General features: G+C 41.6%; 1 long non-coding RNA gene across 1 annotated transcript in view; it reads left to right on the forward strand.

Annotated features, from left to right (window-relative positions):
* The first annotated feature begins 225 nt into the window (after positions 1–225).
* The window catches only part of LOC121147597, a 94,728-nt gene continuing 79,331 nt past the window's right edge, over positions 226–15,622 (forward strand). Inside the window, exon 1 of the long non-coding RNA XR_005882422.1 lies at positions 226–397. This is a non-coding gene — a long non-coding RNA (uncharacterized LOC121147597). The remainder of the gene's footprint in view (positions 398–15,622) is intronic.

Consider the following 15,622-nt stretch of genomic DNA (forward strand, 5'->3'; position numbering starts at 1 on the left):
CAAATTTATTCACAATTTAAGCCATTCCATTGTTGAAATGGCCAGAGCTGAGCCAATCCAAAGCTAGGAGCCAGGAGCTTCTTCTGGGTCTCCCACACGGGTGCAGGGTCCCAAGGTTTTGGACTGTCCTCGACTGCTTTCCCAGGCCACAAGCAGGGAGCTGCATGGGAAGTGGGGTAAGAGCTGGCGCCCATATGGGATTTTGGCATGTGCAAGGAGAGGACTTTAACCACTAGGCTACTGCACCAGGCCCACGGTATGAGTTTTTAAAATCCAAACTTCACACAGTTGTATTATTCCCCCAGGACTCCAGGTGACAGTGGAATAGAGAGATTACCCATGGCCATACAGATCCAAGTCTGAAGACTTAATGGACTGCTGTTTCTGGAACGATATTGTAAGTCTACAATACATTTATATCTTCTTATTGTCATATTTGGGATATACAAATGAGATTTTTTTTCCCGCAGAACTTCTTAGGAAGTCATACATCTTTTTGCTAAGCCGCATGGTTCATAAACCACACAGGCGGTAGTCAAAGATTCACGGAAGGGGCTCATTATCCAAGAGTGTATGTATGTGGCACAGTGACCCTTGACAATATCAGATTTGTTCCCAGAGACATGAAAATAACATTGTGTGGTTGATGCTGGTATTTTTAAGTCCAGTCCCAAGATTCTGCAACAATCATCCAAGCACAGAGAATTGATTGAAGTATGGAACATAAATATGAGTAGTGAGATTCTAATAACTCCAAGAATTAGGATATAAGATATGATTTTTACAGACATGGAAAGTTTAAAATACAGCATTAAATGTAAAAAGGCTTGCAATAAAAAATAGGCATGTGTGATCATAGTTTGATACTATTAATGTATACCTTGCATGAGCTCCATTGGTTATAAAGAACAGAAGGTAACTCAATGTTAAGTTGTTGGGGGAGCTTTATTGTCATGGTTACAAGACAAGCAATCAGACTTTCTAGGACGAACAGGGGGTATCTGGGCTTCGTGGGATTTGAGAAGAGCCCCAGAGCAATGATGTGGACCCTCTGTTTTTGTTCTTAGCATCGCCGAGTTCCATTTCTTCTGCCTTGCCCTCTAACGTGGGAACATTTTCTCTGTATTTTGCCTTGTTTTTTAAATTTATATCCCTTTATGGCATTTGCTGAAAGTTCTTGGCAAATGGAATTGAAAACTAAGTTTGTTTTGATGCAGATATTTTGAAATTCATACTTTTCTTTCATAATATGTATTGAACTTTTTGAAGACCCCACGTGTGCCATCTCGAGTTTGGTATTTTTCCCAGCTAGATTACTCTGTTTTCATAGTTGTACTGCTATGCCTGCTAGTACTAGTTTTGAATTTTATTTATGAGGCAAAGAAAAAGAGAAAGTTACCATCTGCCAGCCCACTTCCAAAATATCTGCAATGCTTCCTACCCCGATCAGGGACTCCAGCCAGGAGCCAGGAATATAACCCAGGTCTCCCGCAAGGGAGGAAAAGACCCAGTGGTGCCATCGCCACTGTCCCTGAGGACCTGCACAGCAGGAAGCTGGTGCTGGGAGCTGCAACTGGAAAACTGAGCTCAGGCGCTCTGATTGGGGATGTAGGCATCCTTATCACTAAGCCAAATGCCCCTTTTGAGTCTTCAGATTCTGGGAGGAAAATGAGATCTAGCTGTGTGTGTGTGTGTGTGTGTGTGTGTGTGTGTGTGTGTGTGTGTGTGTGTGTGTGTGTGAGAGCCATACCGCTCAAAGGGCACTGTTATCTTTGGTCGGTTACTTTGCCCAAGTCTATTCTGTCATGGCCGAGGTGTGGGGTTGTTTGGATAGAAAACAGCCACTGCTCATATGGCATCCCTTACATCACTTTTCTATGCACGAGAATGAGTAGAAGGATGTGGTTAAGATGCACCATTCCAAACCTTAGCTTTTTGAGTAAAATATATTTACATATTCAAGTGCAGGGGAAAAAATGTGGAACATTAGTTCCCAGCAGATCAGCAGCAGCAGTTAAATGTACTTTTTTAGTACCTCTTAATCTTTTTTTTTCTTTTGGTCTCAGGTTTTTTTTCTTTTTTTTTTAATTGGAAAGGCAGATCAAATTTAGGAAAGGAGAGACAGAAAGATCTTCTGTCTACTGATTCACTCCCTGAAGCTCCCAATGGCCAAGACTGAGCTGATCTGAAACCTGGAGCCAGGAACTTTTTACAGGTTTCCCATGCAGGTGCAGGGTCCCAAGGCTTTGGGCTATTCTCTACAGCTTTCCCAGACCTTAAGAAAGGATTTGGATGGGAAGTAGAGCAGCTGGGACACAAATTGGCACTCATATGAGATCCTGGTGATGGTAAGGTGAGGATTTAACCATTGAACCTTAACATTGGGCCCTGGCCTCATATTTAAGTGTAAAATTTACCTTCAGTTAAAAGGCAGAGAGAAGATTTACTGCTAAGCCTTAGTTCAGAAAACCTGGCTCAACTGATTTAAGCCAAAATGGAAGTAATTCTTGGCCCACAGAGCCTCAGGGATGCAATGTGACCTCACTCCCCAGAGGCCAATGAAGTGACCAGGACTGAGTCATCCTCGCCTTCTGCTCGCCCAGTTCTACTTCCTCAGTTTTGGCTACAGTCTCGTTCAGGTTTTCCCCTTCAGGATAACTGGTCCTCTGTGTCCGTAACTCTGTGCCGTGAGTTTCTTTGACTGTGCCTGGTAGAGAAAGAGCACCTGGCCCTCAGCATTCCCCCAGAAGCACAAGCACTGCACCAGTGAGGGCAGTGCCTATCCAACAGCTAATCACAGAATGCAGTGATGTGACGGGCTGGCTCACTGCAGGGTGGGGTTGGGAGCAGGAGCTGCTTCCCAAGAGAAGTTGGGTTTCTTTCCAAAAAAGGGAAGAAAATGTGGACTGGGCAGTAAAACAGCAGACTAATGGGGGAGTCCAAATTAATTTGACAGTAAAGGTGAAGAGGAGGAGAAAGGCAAAAAACAAAACAAAACAAAACAAAACAAAAAAACATGTTAACATGGAAGCAAAAGGACTGGACCCACCAGGGAGGTTAAGGTGATGAAAGGACCAGGAGGAACTCATGCATTTCTGAGGTTTTTCAAAGCAGCGACATTGCTTCCCAGTCCCAGAAGCAGTTATTTTGCATCTGAGTGTTTCAGGTCTCCAAGCTTTGGTAGTGTTGGCCATTTTGGATGTAGAATTATCTCCTTGCAGCTTCATTTGCGTTTCTTGCTGTCTTGCCACTAAATCTTGCCCTCTTGCCCTCCACCTTGAACTCTATGTTCGTGCTCAAACACGAATGCTGTTACTTAACAATACCAGCTACAAACAGCTCACTTCCTGATCCATTTGTAGTGTCACTGCACATGCACCGTTAGGATATTGTGTTCGTTATTGTCTCTTCCGTGCATTCCACTCCCTCCCCCCACCATTATTTAGTTGGATTTAGCACAAAGTAACTACTCTCTTGGCAAAATCCTCCTGATAATTTATATGATAATCATGAAGCAGAGCCTTTCAGATTACTTAATGCCCTGTATTTGGAGCATGTCTTTCTTCAGGAGAGCTCAAAGCCCTTTGAAGTTAATATTCACAGCATCTTTGTGAAGTGGATAGGAAGCACTGGGAGAAGAAACAGAAATTCCAAAAGGCAAAGCATTGTAGTCCAAACCTCAAAGTTTAAGCAGTGAAATCCAGCTGCCACTTGAATCACAGACATCCAAGGTGTCACCTGACCTATTGTAACTTAGCAAATCAAGTTCCCGCTCCATATGGCGTGAGACTGATGAAGGTTTCAACTGCAGGCAAGTGGCTTTCTCGGCTGACACAAAGTTAACATGGTTTTCCTTACCCCAAATCTTTCAAAACTAAAAAGTTATCATGAACCACGTGAGGCAGGGTCTTTGGGGACTCGGTGAACTGATGGCTAGAAAGAAACACAGAGTCATTGGGCCCCATGGAGAAAGACGTGTGAGAATACAGAGACGTGGAAAACAAGTTTTAAAGAACAACGTGCAAACTTTGCTATGCTCTCATGCACGTAAGCTTCTTGACATAAGAAGACTCTGGCTTTTGAGAAAAACAACAAAGAAAAAATAGGACCTCTAGCAGCAAAGACATAAAACACTCCGATTTTCCATGTTGCCTTTTCCTCTATCTGAGCATATTGCATATCGAAAGAGTTTCTCTAAAATAATGTGTCTGATGTTTGACAAACACGTCAGAACCCACACACTCAAACAAATAGGCACTTTTTTTTTAATTAAGGAAGGTGTTGTTGGATGTTACACACTTGTTTCCATGTCTTTTTATATTTAAGAAAAACATCTTTGGACTCTCTTCTGGGACTTTTTTTTAAATATCTTCTGGGTTTTATGTCACCATAAAGAAAGGAGATTTCAAATATTCTCTCCCCATGTTATTGCCTTCAGCCTTGGGCTCCCAGTCTTGCATCTCTTTTCTATATTCCGACCCAACGTCATTCCCTGGATTTCTTCTTTTTCAGTCTATTGCTTACTCCTCCATTTGCTTCTCATTTTGTAATTCAGACATGACCATAGCTCCTCCATTTTATTTGTTACATTTTTCTGCTTCACCATGGTCCTGATTTTTCTTCTGCCTCATGTGTTATGGGAAGCTACAAATAAAAATACTCTGGGTGCAGTCTGATGTCTGGAACAGTTGCTCATTTTTCTTTAAGATTTAGTTTTTTAATTGGAAAGTCAGATTTACAGAAAGAAGGAGAGACAAAGAGAAAGATCTCCAATCCACTTGTTCACTCCCCAAGCAGTCACAATGGCCAGAGCTGAGCCAATCCAAAGCCAGGAACCAGGAGCTTCTTCTGGGTCTTCCACACAAATGCAGGGTCCCAAGGGTTTGGGCCATCCTCTATTACTTTCTCAGGCCACAAGCAGGGAGCTAGAAGGGAAGTGGAGCAGCCTGGCACGACCAGTGCCCATATGGGATCCCAGTGCAAGCAGGGTGAGGACTTTAGCCACTAGGCTACCCTGCTGGGCCCTGGAACAATTGCTCTTACCAATCATTAGGAAAGTGACTGCATATGTGCTGTACCCATTGCTTCCACGAGCAGTGGCTGAAAACTCCATTTTTCTCTAGGAGTAAAATGAATTTGTTAAAAAAATGCAAAGTCATTTGCTACCAAATGTGGTGATTCACATTTTAGACTTAAGCTACCAAAAGAAAACAAAGCATTCACAAGTGACTGGGCAGTAGCGAGACTGGATTTAGCTTACGGTTCTGAATACAGCACTGAATGGATCACTGCAGACTGGAGAGTCTGCTTCCAGATGCAACAAGAGCTCATGAGTCATCCTGCTGTCTGTAAGTCAGGCATAGCCCTGCTCCCTGTCATCTTCCATGTAGGTCTCACACCGATGGACTCAACTCCTGATGGAGGAAAATGAGACATGACTGGGAGTGCTGATGGTGGAATGGAATAAGCACAGAGCATACCATAGGTTTTTGAAGGGAAAACTGACTCAGATGCATAAAAAGGCAAACTTTTTAGTTCTCATATATCTCCAACAACTTTGAAGTATTCACACTGTGTAAGAAAAAGTTGGCTGTGATTAAACAAAAGCAGTAGCAATCAAGACACATGTGCTATCTTATTTGGGATAGTGCATTTTATAGCAGCATTCATCAATTTATTTTTCAATTGCATTCTACCTGAAATTAATGAATATAAAAATAAGTTTGTATTTACTATGCTTGTTTCTACACACAAGGACACTAACTGTGTCTGTGGTCATTGTTATTCCGTTCCAAGGTGACCTACAAAGGTTTTTCAAAAAGTTCATGGAAAACACATAGCATGTCAATACGGCACAAGGATTTTACATTCTTTTTTGTATTAAAAGGAAACTTTTAATGCCATTTTTTTTTTCACAAACATTTTGAAGTATGCTTGTATTTGTCTTCTTGTGGCACTATTCACATATCAGTTTCAGTGCAAGGTGAAGGCCTTTGGCCCAGCAGTTCTGTTGTTGTTTGGCTTTTCCTATCAGACTGTGGTTCAAGTCCAAGCTCAGCTACTCATTGCTGTTTCCTGAAAATGTGCATTCTGTGAGGCAGCAGGTGACAGCTCAGGTAGTCAGAGTCAATACAAACAAGCGGGAGATCCAGACTGAATTCCCCGCTCCTGGCTGCTGGCTTTAGCCAAGCCCCATATCATTGTGGGACCATGAATACAAAATCTCTCTTTTTCTGTCTTTCCATGCCTCTCAAATACATAAGTACATATCTATTTGTTTTTTTTTTTTTTTTTTTTTTTTTTAAAGATTTATTTTTATTATTTTTTCATTGGAAAGGCGGATATACAGAGAGGAGAGACAGAGAGGAAGATCTTCCATCCGATGATTCACTCCCCAAGTGAGCGCAACGGGCCGATACTATGCCGATCCGAAGCCAGGAGCCTCTTCCGGGTCTCCCACGCGGGTGCAGGTTCCCAAAGCTTTGGGCTGTCCTCGACTGCTTTCCCAGGCCACAAGCAGGGAGCTGGAAGGGAAGCGGGGCTGCCGGGATTAGAACCGGCGCCCATATGGGATCCCGGGCGTGCAAGGCGAGGACTTAACCACTTGCGCCACCGCGCCGGGCCCATATCTATTTGTTTTTAAAGATTTGTTTATTTGAATGAAAGACAGAAAGATACAGAGAATCAAAGACACACAGAGAAAGATCATCCTCCTGTTGGTTCTCTCCCCAAACTCTGGCATCCTGTCATTGCAAGGCTGGACTAGACTAAAGTCAGAAGGGTGAAATCCCATCTTTGTCTCCCACATGGAGTATTTGATACCCAGATGTATGGGTCATCATCTGCTGCCTTTCCGGGCATATTGGCAGGAAGCTGGACCAGAAGCAGAGCAGCCAGACTAGAATGAACACTCCAATATGGAATGCTAGCATGGCAACTGGTGGCTTAACTTGCTGTGCCACAGTGCCAACCAAATTCACAGGAATTTTTGTCTTGAAAACAAAAAGAAGCCCATCTACTTAATAAAAACACTTAAGCTTAATGCCAGTATGTAAATGAATGCATGCAAATCAGGCAGTTGAACAGAGTGGAGAGCGTGGCCTGGGCAGCACTCGCTTGTGTCCATCCCAAAGGGTGGAACATTACCGCCTGGAGGGAAAAGAATCTTTAGGAAGTTGTGTTGCGTTCCATCTTCCTTCAGCACACTTAGCTCAAGGTTTCCGAAATGCCAGGGAGAGGATAGAAGGGCACTCTGTCAAATTGCCATCATTGCAATCCTACAAAGGAAACAGATTTTTAAAAAGCTACAAGAAGGATTTATGACTTCAGGGACCTTTGTGAATCCTTTTATTAGCCTAGTACATCACCTCTCTCCCATCTTTATGCTGACAACACTTCTCAGCCCTTCTCTGGATTTCTTGTCAAACCGGGCAACTACATAAAATGAGCAGAGAAGAGCTGCAGGAGAAGGGCTGATTGATACCCGGGCGTTCCTGTGCATTAAGAGCAATTTCATTCTGCTAAGAAGTTCTCTTCTGCAGTCTTCCAGTGAAGGAATCTTGGATTGCTTCTGACGACTCTGTGGTTTTAAAGACTTTTCTATTTTTCTTCAAATGGACTTCTTAGGATCATAAATCAGTCTCTCAGGAGAACAGCGTGCTGATCTAAATAGTTTTAGCAAAGTAATTTGGAAGTCTGGGGGTGGCTCTGATGAGTGTGGGGTGGCTGTTGAAGATGGGAAATGGTGCACGCTCTTTGAAGCCATCTCGGTGGCTGACTTTATTTCCATGAACTTCAGTTGTGAACGTGAAGATCACAAGGGTCAGGCCACGTGTCCAGTCTTCCGTGATTTCTCAAAGCTATCACTAATTTCTTTTATGTTGGCATACCTACAAAAAAATTTAGCGGTTTAAAAAAATCTAATAATCATTTATCTGTTCTGCAGATAGTAGCCCAGGTGTGCTCTCACGGAGCCTCCTCAAGACAGATGAGTCTGTCTTATAGTTTTCTGAGGCCCAGAACAATTCAGTGACATGTCCAAGATGAAGAATATGGATTTGAACCAGGACATACACATGCACTCTTAACTTTTACTGTGTACTGCAATCTTTTTACAGTTTTTTAAGTGTATTTGAGAGGCAGAGAAAACATGAAGAACTGCCAAAATCCAGTTCCCTCTCCAAATGCTTGAAACTTGGGATTAGTGGAGGCCCCAGCTGGAAGTAGGGAATTCAAAGCAAGTCTCTCACATGGTGGAACCATTACACCCGTCCTCTAGTCAGGCCTGCATTAGCGGGAAACAGGAATCAGGAATCAAACCCAGGCACTCTGATGTCAGGCATAAGCATCTTAGACTCCTAATGCCTTCTGTCCCTTCTTACACTGTCAAGGCCAAAACAGCATTACAACAAAGATTCAAAACAGACAAATCAGACAAACAAAAACCCTCCAGAACCACTCACACCAGTGGTATTCAATGTTTTCTGTGTGCTTCCCAAAACTAACCTGAACGCTTCTACTTAACTTTCTTGAGATGTGTGTGCTCTCCTACTGCTGCCTTTGGTTTACTAATGAGTAAAGGGTAAAGAGAAGAAGCAGTGTGTTGCTATGTCTTTCTCTTTCTTTATATCAGCATTTTAAATACAAGTAATGTGAAAGTCAGGATCTGACTTGGATATTTGTGTTTCTTGTAAACTTATGATCTTTCCTATTTCCAACAAAGTTCTGTTTCAAAGGGAAAGCATGGCTGCTTGGGTTGCCCTTGTCCCACATGGTCAGAGATATAATGAGATACAATGTGTCTACCCACTTCTTGTTTTGACTCTCCAGAGCACTTCTAGCAGGTGCATTGGAATGCATGGAGTCATCCCTACTGATACACCTATTAGAGGTGTATCAATGAGCAGAGGCAGACACAGATACGGGGTAAATCTCCACTATTTGGTGCGTGTCCCAGTATCACATATAACTTCATTCAGAAAACACGAGTTTGTAGATACAGTCATTAAGACCCCCAGTTAATGACAGCAGAGTATTTAGTCCATTGTGGGGCCCTTTCAAACACAGGGTATTGTGTGAGAGTGGTAGACTTCCCAGCCTCAAGAGCTGTGAGAAACCTCTCTTATTTATAAATTACCAAGTCTCAGTTATTCCAGTATACCAGCCTACTCTGTATAGTCATAACCTAACACCTGATGTTGGATACTTTGTCAACATAAGAGGTTTGTTTAGCTCATAGTTTTGGAGGCTGACAATACAAGATCACCAACTTCACATGTCTGGCTGTTGCTGCGAACTCCATCGTGGCATGACAGAATAGCAGAAAGAGAAATGGTCAAAAGAAGAGACCATGCACCATGCTAGCTTGAGTGGCTCCACTTAATAATAAGTCTATTGTCTGGAGAGCTATCCCACTCTGAAACAGCATTACTGCCTTCTGAAGATAGTGCTACTGAGAACTTACCACCTTTGATAGGGCTCCACCGCTTAAACTTTCCACTGCCTCAACATCTCTGCACGGGGCCCAAAGCATGCAGTGCATGCTCTTCTGGGAGGCCAACCATAGGAAAACTGAGTAAGACAACAAGTCAGCTCTTGGGTCCAGGCTGAAATATACATAGCAAGACTTGCAAAGAAGTGAAGTGATGGGGAAGAAAGAACATTGCTTCTAAAGCAAAATGGGATTTCCAATCTTCGCCTAACAAGGGACTTGGTCCATTGGAAAGCACCTGTTTGCTGAAGTCAGAGTGGTAGTTTTTTTTTTATTTAATATGTTTCTTAAAAAGATTTGTTTATTTGAGAGGCAGAATCTCAGACAGAAGGTGAGAAAAAGAGAGAGAGAAAGTCTTCCATCCCAGTGGTTCCTCTGGTTCTCACATGTAGGTGCAGAGCCCTAATGACTTAGACCATCCTGCAGTGCTTTCCCAGGTCATAAACAGAGAGGTGGGTTGGAAGTGGAGCAGCTGGGACACAAAGCAACTCCCATTTGGGTGGAGGATTAGTCTGTCCACTGCCATGTCAGCCCCATAGAGGGACAGTTTTAAAGCTAACTCTGCTGCTTACACATTGGGCACATTTGCTCCTTATCCTCGCTAGGCGGCACACAGTGAAAGGGCTGCTGATGCCCGCTTTAAAGTCACTGTTGTATTAAATGAGAAAGCATCTGAGTCTCAGTAAATGTTAGTTTCTGTGTCCCTGTGAGTCATGATCTGCCGGTCACACAGAAAGTGGATAACTTTAGCATTCTCTAATCCAGGGAAGTTGTGCTGGCCAAAGGCAAATTCAGAGTGAAGGAGCAACTTAGAGAACTGTCATAATCTAATCTTTGCCTCCACACATCTCTGATTCTGTTTGTGTTGTGTCATCAGCATCTGACTGGGACAAAGAGACACCATCAGGTATTAACGGTTAATACATAAAAGATTTGCTAAATGTGCTAGGCCATGAACATTGCAGTCTTCATACGGTGTCAAAGATTTCACTGTGAAGTCGTTTCAAAGTGCGATCTAATTGGAGACTTGACAACACTTACCTGATTCGAATTCAATATTAATTTTCTTCAGTACTGCAATAACATTGATTTAGATGAACCTTTATAACACAGAAAGTGGATTGTATTTAGCAGTAATTAACGTTCCTTAATTAGGAAGAATTGCCAAGTAGTTTTCTCTCTTGGCTCTGTTGTCACTAAGTACAGCTGGATGAAAATTAATCACAAAGGAAACAGCTCATGTTTTATGTGAAATTTGCATTTAATGGATTAAAACTATTCTTTTTTTTTGATGTCGTGTTTTATCATGAAGAGCTGCATTTGAACCAGTGTTATTGTGAAGGTGAACAGTCCACACGCCATCCACCTTGTGTGTGATGAAACCAGTGAAGCAGAGGCGCACATATATGTTACTAAGCGATGAACAGAAAGTGGTTCTGCCTGTCTGTGTGTTCATCAACTTGGGCAGGTTTTAACACTGGCTTTGCCATGATCATTTCTTCAAGATTACAACATAAAGCTGTGTATTTTCACAAGCGTATATGGTATACGTACGCACTGCTAACCACAAAGCATGTAGGCAATTGCTGGACGTGAGAATGGCTGACATTTCCTGAATTTCAAATGACAAATGAGATGCTCCTGTCAGTTTACTGTGTAACTCCAGAGCATATGGTACGTCTGCTGGTGGGTGTTATTTCAAAGTTTATAAATCACACCCCGAGAAAGTCCCTCTGGTAGGCTCCTGGAATACTTAGCAACTGTGAATCTGATATGACAGTATGGAGAGAAAGGACTAAAAAAAAAAGTTGCTTTTTTTTTTTTTAATTTGACAGGGAGAAGGCAGTAGAAAGTGAATGATACGTTAATACAGAGAGATGGAGGGGTGGAGGCACCCATTTAGCAAAAGGAAAAAAAAAATAAGCAATGTTCCTATTTATAGAACCAGCTAGGAAAATATTTAAATTCCTAAAACAGAATGTTTAAAGTCAGACTTTAGGTAAAGAATAAGAACGAAGAGACTGGCTGGTATTAGAACAATGCTTTGAGAAAGTTGGAGGAGGGGACTTCTTCCAAGAAGAGAAATGGTGACAAAATTCCATCTTTCATAGAAATTACCAAACAACTCTCAAAGGTGGAGTTTGGAAAAGAATGCCTCTGCTGTCGTAACTGGGACAGATCCTGGGAGTCCAGTTCCCAGCAGCACCTGCTTCAGCCGCTGCAATCTGTTTTAATGTGGCACTTTGTTTAGTGATACAGCATTCCAGGGCATTTCTACAATATCCAAGTGACTGGTCAATTAAATGGAAAAGCCAGTGAAACTGGTTGCTGGAACTAATTGAATGACTGGTTCCATTACAGTGGCTCAGCCAATAGCCCTGAGGACCACTTGCCAACGATTATTTTCCTTTGTGTTCCTCCTTGGATTCCAACAAATTTCCATTATTCTTCAACTGCAAGAAAATTCTCATTTATCTCTACAGTGTGCAGAAGAGGGCTAACTGACCCAACATTATAGCATTTAGAAATACTATATTCTTATTTTGGAATCTTTCAGTAATTCCCCTTCCCCCCAAATCTACAGACTCATAGACTGTATATAAGAAATGAAAAAACAGCCAGTAAAAAAGAAGTGTGAGTTTCTTCAGATGGTCTAAAGTCTTGAGCTCTCAGTTGCTGGAATGGACACCAGTATGTTACAGGTCAAAGATGTGTATTATAGTCTAAACATGTCATGGGAATGAAGTCATCTAGCGCGTACACACACACACACACACACACACACACACACACACACACCTTACTATCCAATTTCTCAGATGAGGAAGTTGAGGTACAGAAAGGTCAGTTACCTTACTTATCATCCTTACAAACTAATGTTTTATGTAGTTCATAGATACAATTCTAAAAATAAGTATGTTCCTTTCCTCTTTCCATTTTCTTTAGTTTTTAATTTGTGTGATAACCTATTTTTAATTTACTTACTACTGCCCTGAAAGAAGAGTTCAGCAAGAACAATGTAGAAAGGCCATTGTTCTGCAGGAATATAGACAAAGGCTATAAACAATACCACAAATCAGAGAAACTATGATATTTTCACATATTCAGTTGCATCCATTCAAGAAAATGTCTTTTAATGATAACTAAAGACAGAATTTCATTTTTTAAAAAATGGTCCATTTATTTGAAAGTCATAAATGCAAAGAGACACGGGGAGGGAAAGGGGGCAGGGAGAGAGAGAGAGAGAGAGAGAGAGAGAGAGAGAGAGAGAGAGAAAGCATACTTCTGTTCTGTAGTTTACTTCCTAAATGGCAGCCACAAGGAACTCAATTTAGGTCTAGGAGGCAAGAATCTAATTACTTGCTCCATCACCACAGACTCCCAGGGTCTATGTTAGCAGGAAGTGGAACTCAGGACCTGGAGTCAGGCATCAGCAACAGTCCCCCTGATGGGAGCACAGGAATCTTAACCAGCATCTTAGGATCAAACAGCGGCCTCTGAGGCATTTCAGTAGGACAAGTTGTGGACTTACTTTCCAGCTGTTTACATTTCCCATAGCTCTTTAGGATATATGCATCAAGGATTGTTTATAATACGTTTAGCAAACCGTCATGATCATGTGGCACAGCTCCTCCAGTTTCCTGCTTTTGTTTAGTATGGACATCTCAAAGAAAGCAGGAGAAGCAATTTTATAAAAAGTGTAAGGTATACAGAATCCAGTGGAAAGCCAAGACAGGAAATATTACATTGTATGTTACTTTAGGGCAAAGATGTAATATCTTCCTATTTTTTTTTTTGTAACTTCACACTCAATAAATGTTGACTGAACTAGCTGACATTCACTCTGCCCTTAATATATTAGAAAAGGAACATTTTCCTTCAACATGCAATTAGAGTATTTCTTCAGAGCAGCAGGATAAACAGAACTGCTAGGTGTTTACAGCAATGCTATCAATTCAATTTATAGAAAACCTATACAAACAGGAAGACTTGACAAGCTATGGGTTTTTGTTGTGTAACTTGGTACGGGTTTTTATTACTGTCATATCCCAATTAGTGGAGACTCTATTGTCATTTTCTGTCGCAAATCACTCTTCCCTGATGGTTACTGTAAGGCAAGCTGATTTTAAGCTTCTATATCCTATATCTTCAGCAGTGGAAAACTTTCCCTGCACACCTGTCTGCTGCTTCTACCACCGTTTGCAAAGACCCCCCAATCGTAAAGACTTGGTGGTCAAGGGTTTTGTCACCACCTAAGCTTAATGCACACCGACTGCTGTGCCATGGGAAAAAGAGCTAAGAGGATGGGACGCCCATTTCCCTATAGTAAATTCATTCACACAGGAATGGGAGTGGCAGGTAGCTACTGAGTTCACTTTGGTTAGAGAAGCATCGAAGACTTCACTACCACAGATCATGTATTAGCCAGCAGCCATGGGAGCAAACAAAGAATTGTGTACCAACCATAGTAAGTAAAATTAAATTGTAGACCTGTGGGTGACACAGCTTAGAAGCCTGCCTAAGGAGGAACATCTGCTAACCAGAAGTACAATGACCAGGAGTAAAAGAAGAGACAGAGGCGCAATGAATATTACTGAAGACTCCCCTGCAAAGGAGTGAAAGCCTTTGCCAACCTCAGAGTTAACTGACGAATACATTGAGAAAATGGGGGATACGGAATTCAGAAAACTCACTTTAAAGCTTCTTATCAACAATGAGGAGCACATACAGGAGTTCAAGGAGTTTAAGAAGTAGTTCACAAAGGGAAGAGCAATACTGAAACAAATTTAAGCCAAATTATTGGGAATGAAGGATGCAATAGAGCAAATTAAAAATTCAGTGGAAAGTCTCCATAATAGAATGAATGAGGCAGAAGAAAGAATCTCAGAATTGGAAGGTATTTCCCACCACTAGGGAGAAATAATCAAAAGCTGGAAGCAGAGCTGGGTCAAGTGAAAAAAGTATTTAAGAATCGAAAGACACTATTAAAAGGCCAAATATAAGAGTTACGGGAGTCCCAGAAGGTGCAGAAAGAGAAGCTGGGTTTAAAAACATATTTAATGTTCTGCTGTCTCTGTCAGAAGGGTCCAGTGAATTCAGAACTCAACCCTGAGGTCAGGAGTTTTCCCTAAAGCCCCTGAAGTGTGATGAACATTGCTGGGAAATGGGACCACCATACTGGTACCAGATGATGCCGAAAGTGAGTAGCCTAACAGGAAAAGCAAATCCTTCTTCTCCATGCTGCCATCTACTGGTGTTGCCTAACGGACAAAGGAGAACTATCCTTGACCAAATCCCAGCCCTCACATCAGATTACAGAATGGGTTTCAGTCTGTTTTTTATGAATGGCAGGACTGGAACACTGATGTTTATAAAGAGAAAACTCTAATGATGTTTCAAGACAGGGACATGAATCAAAAACTAGGAGATTAGGACCGTATTCCTGTTTGCACAGTATTTGTAGTGACTAAGATTTTTATGTCTGCAGGTAATAATATTGAGAAAGAGCAGTTAAACTCGGTCATAAGTATCATTTAAAAATACAAATGATAATATACATTCTGATTCAATTTTGTATTACCTGCTTAGGTTTAGAAGCAGAGAGTAGAAATATTTTATACTTACACTGACATTTTATAACCTTCAGTGACCTTGTTAAAGGTAACAAAACTTTAAAAAATACAAGACATTATAATTGGAATATTAACACATGATTTCTATGTGGGACAGATGTTTGGCCTAGTGCCAAAGTTAAGATGGTCACATCATATTGGAGATTTTGGATTTAAGTCCCAACTTTGGATCCGGATTCCTCCCTGCTGACATAGATACTGAGAGTCAGGGTCATGGCTCAAGCAGTCGGATTCTTACCTGGATTGATTTTCTGGTGCCCAGCTTTGAGCAGGTCAGTTCTAGCCACTATGTTTGGGACCTGGGGGAGTGAACCAGTGTATGGGGACTTCATTGGGTTTCTTCTTCTCTCTCTCTCTCTCTCTCTCTCTCCTTTACTCTTTCTGTCTTTCAAAAAAAAAATTATTTTGGGGAAATTAAACAAAAATTTTAAGCTTTAGAAGAAATAACATCTTAAATTACCATGTGCCTAGATCATTTCAAGTGCTTTACATTGTTAAT

Source organism: Ochotona curzoniae, unplaced genomic scaffold, assembly GCF_017591425.1.
Source record: "Ochotona curzoniae isolate NIBS_2020 unplaced genomic scaffold, NIBS_Ocur_1.0 contig_1482, whole genome shotgun sequence".
Classification (NCBI taxonomy): Eukaryota; Metazoa; Chordata; class Mammalia; order Lagomorpha; family Ochotonidae; genus Ochotona; species Ochotona curzoniae.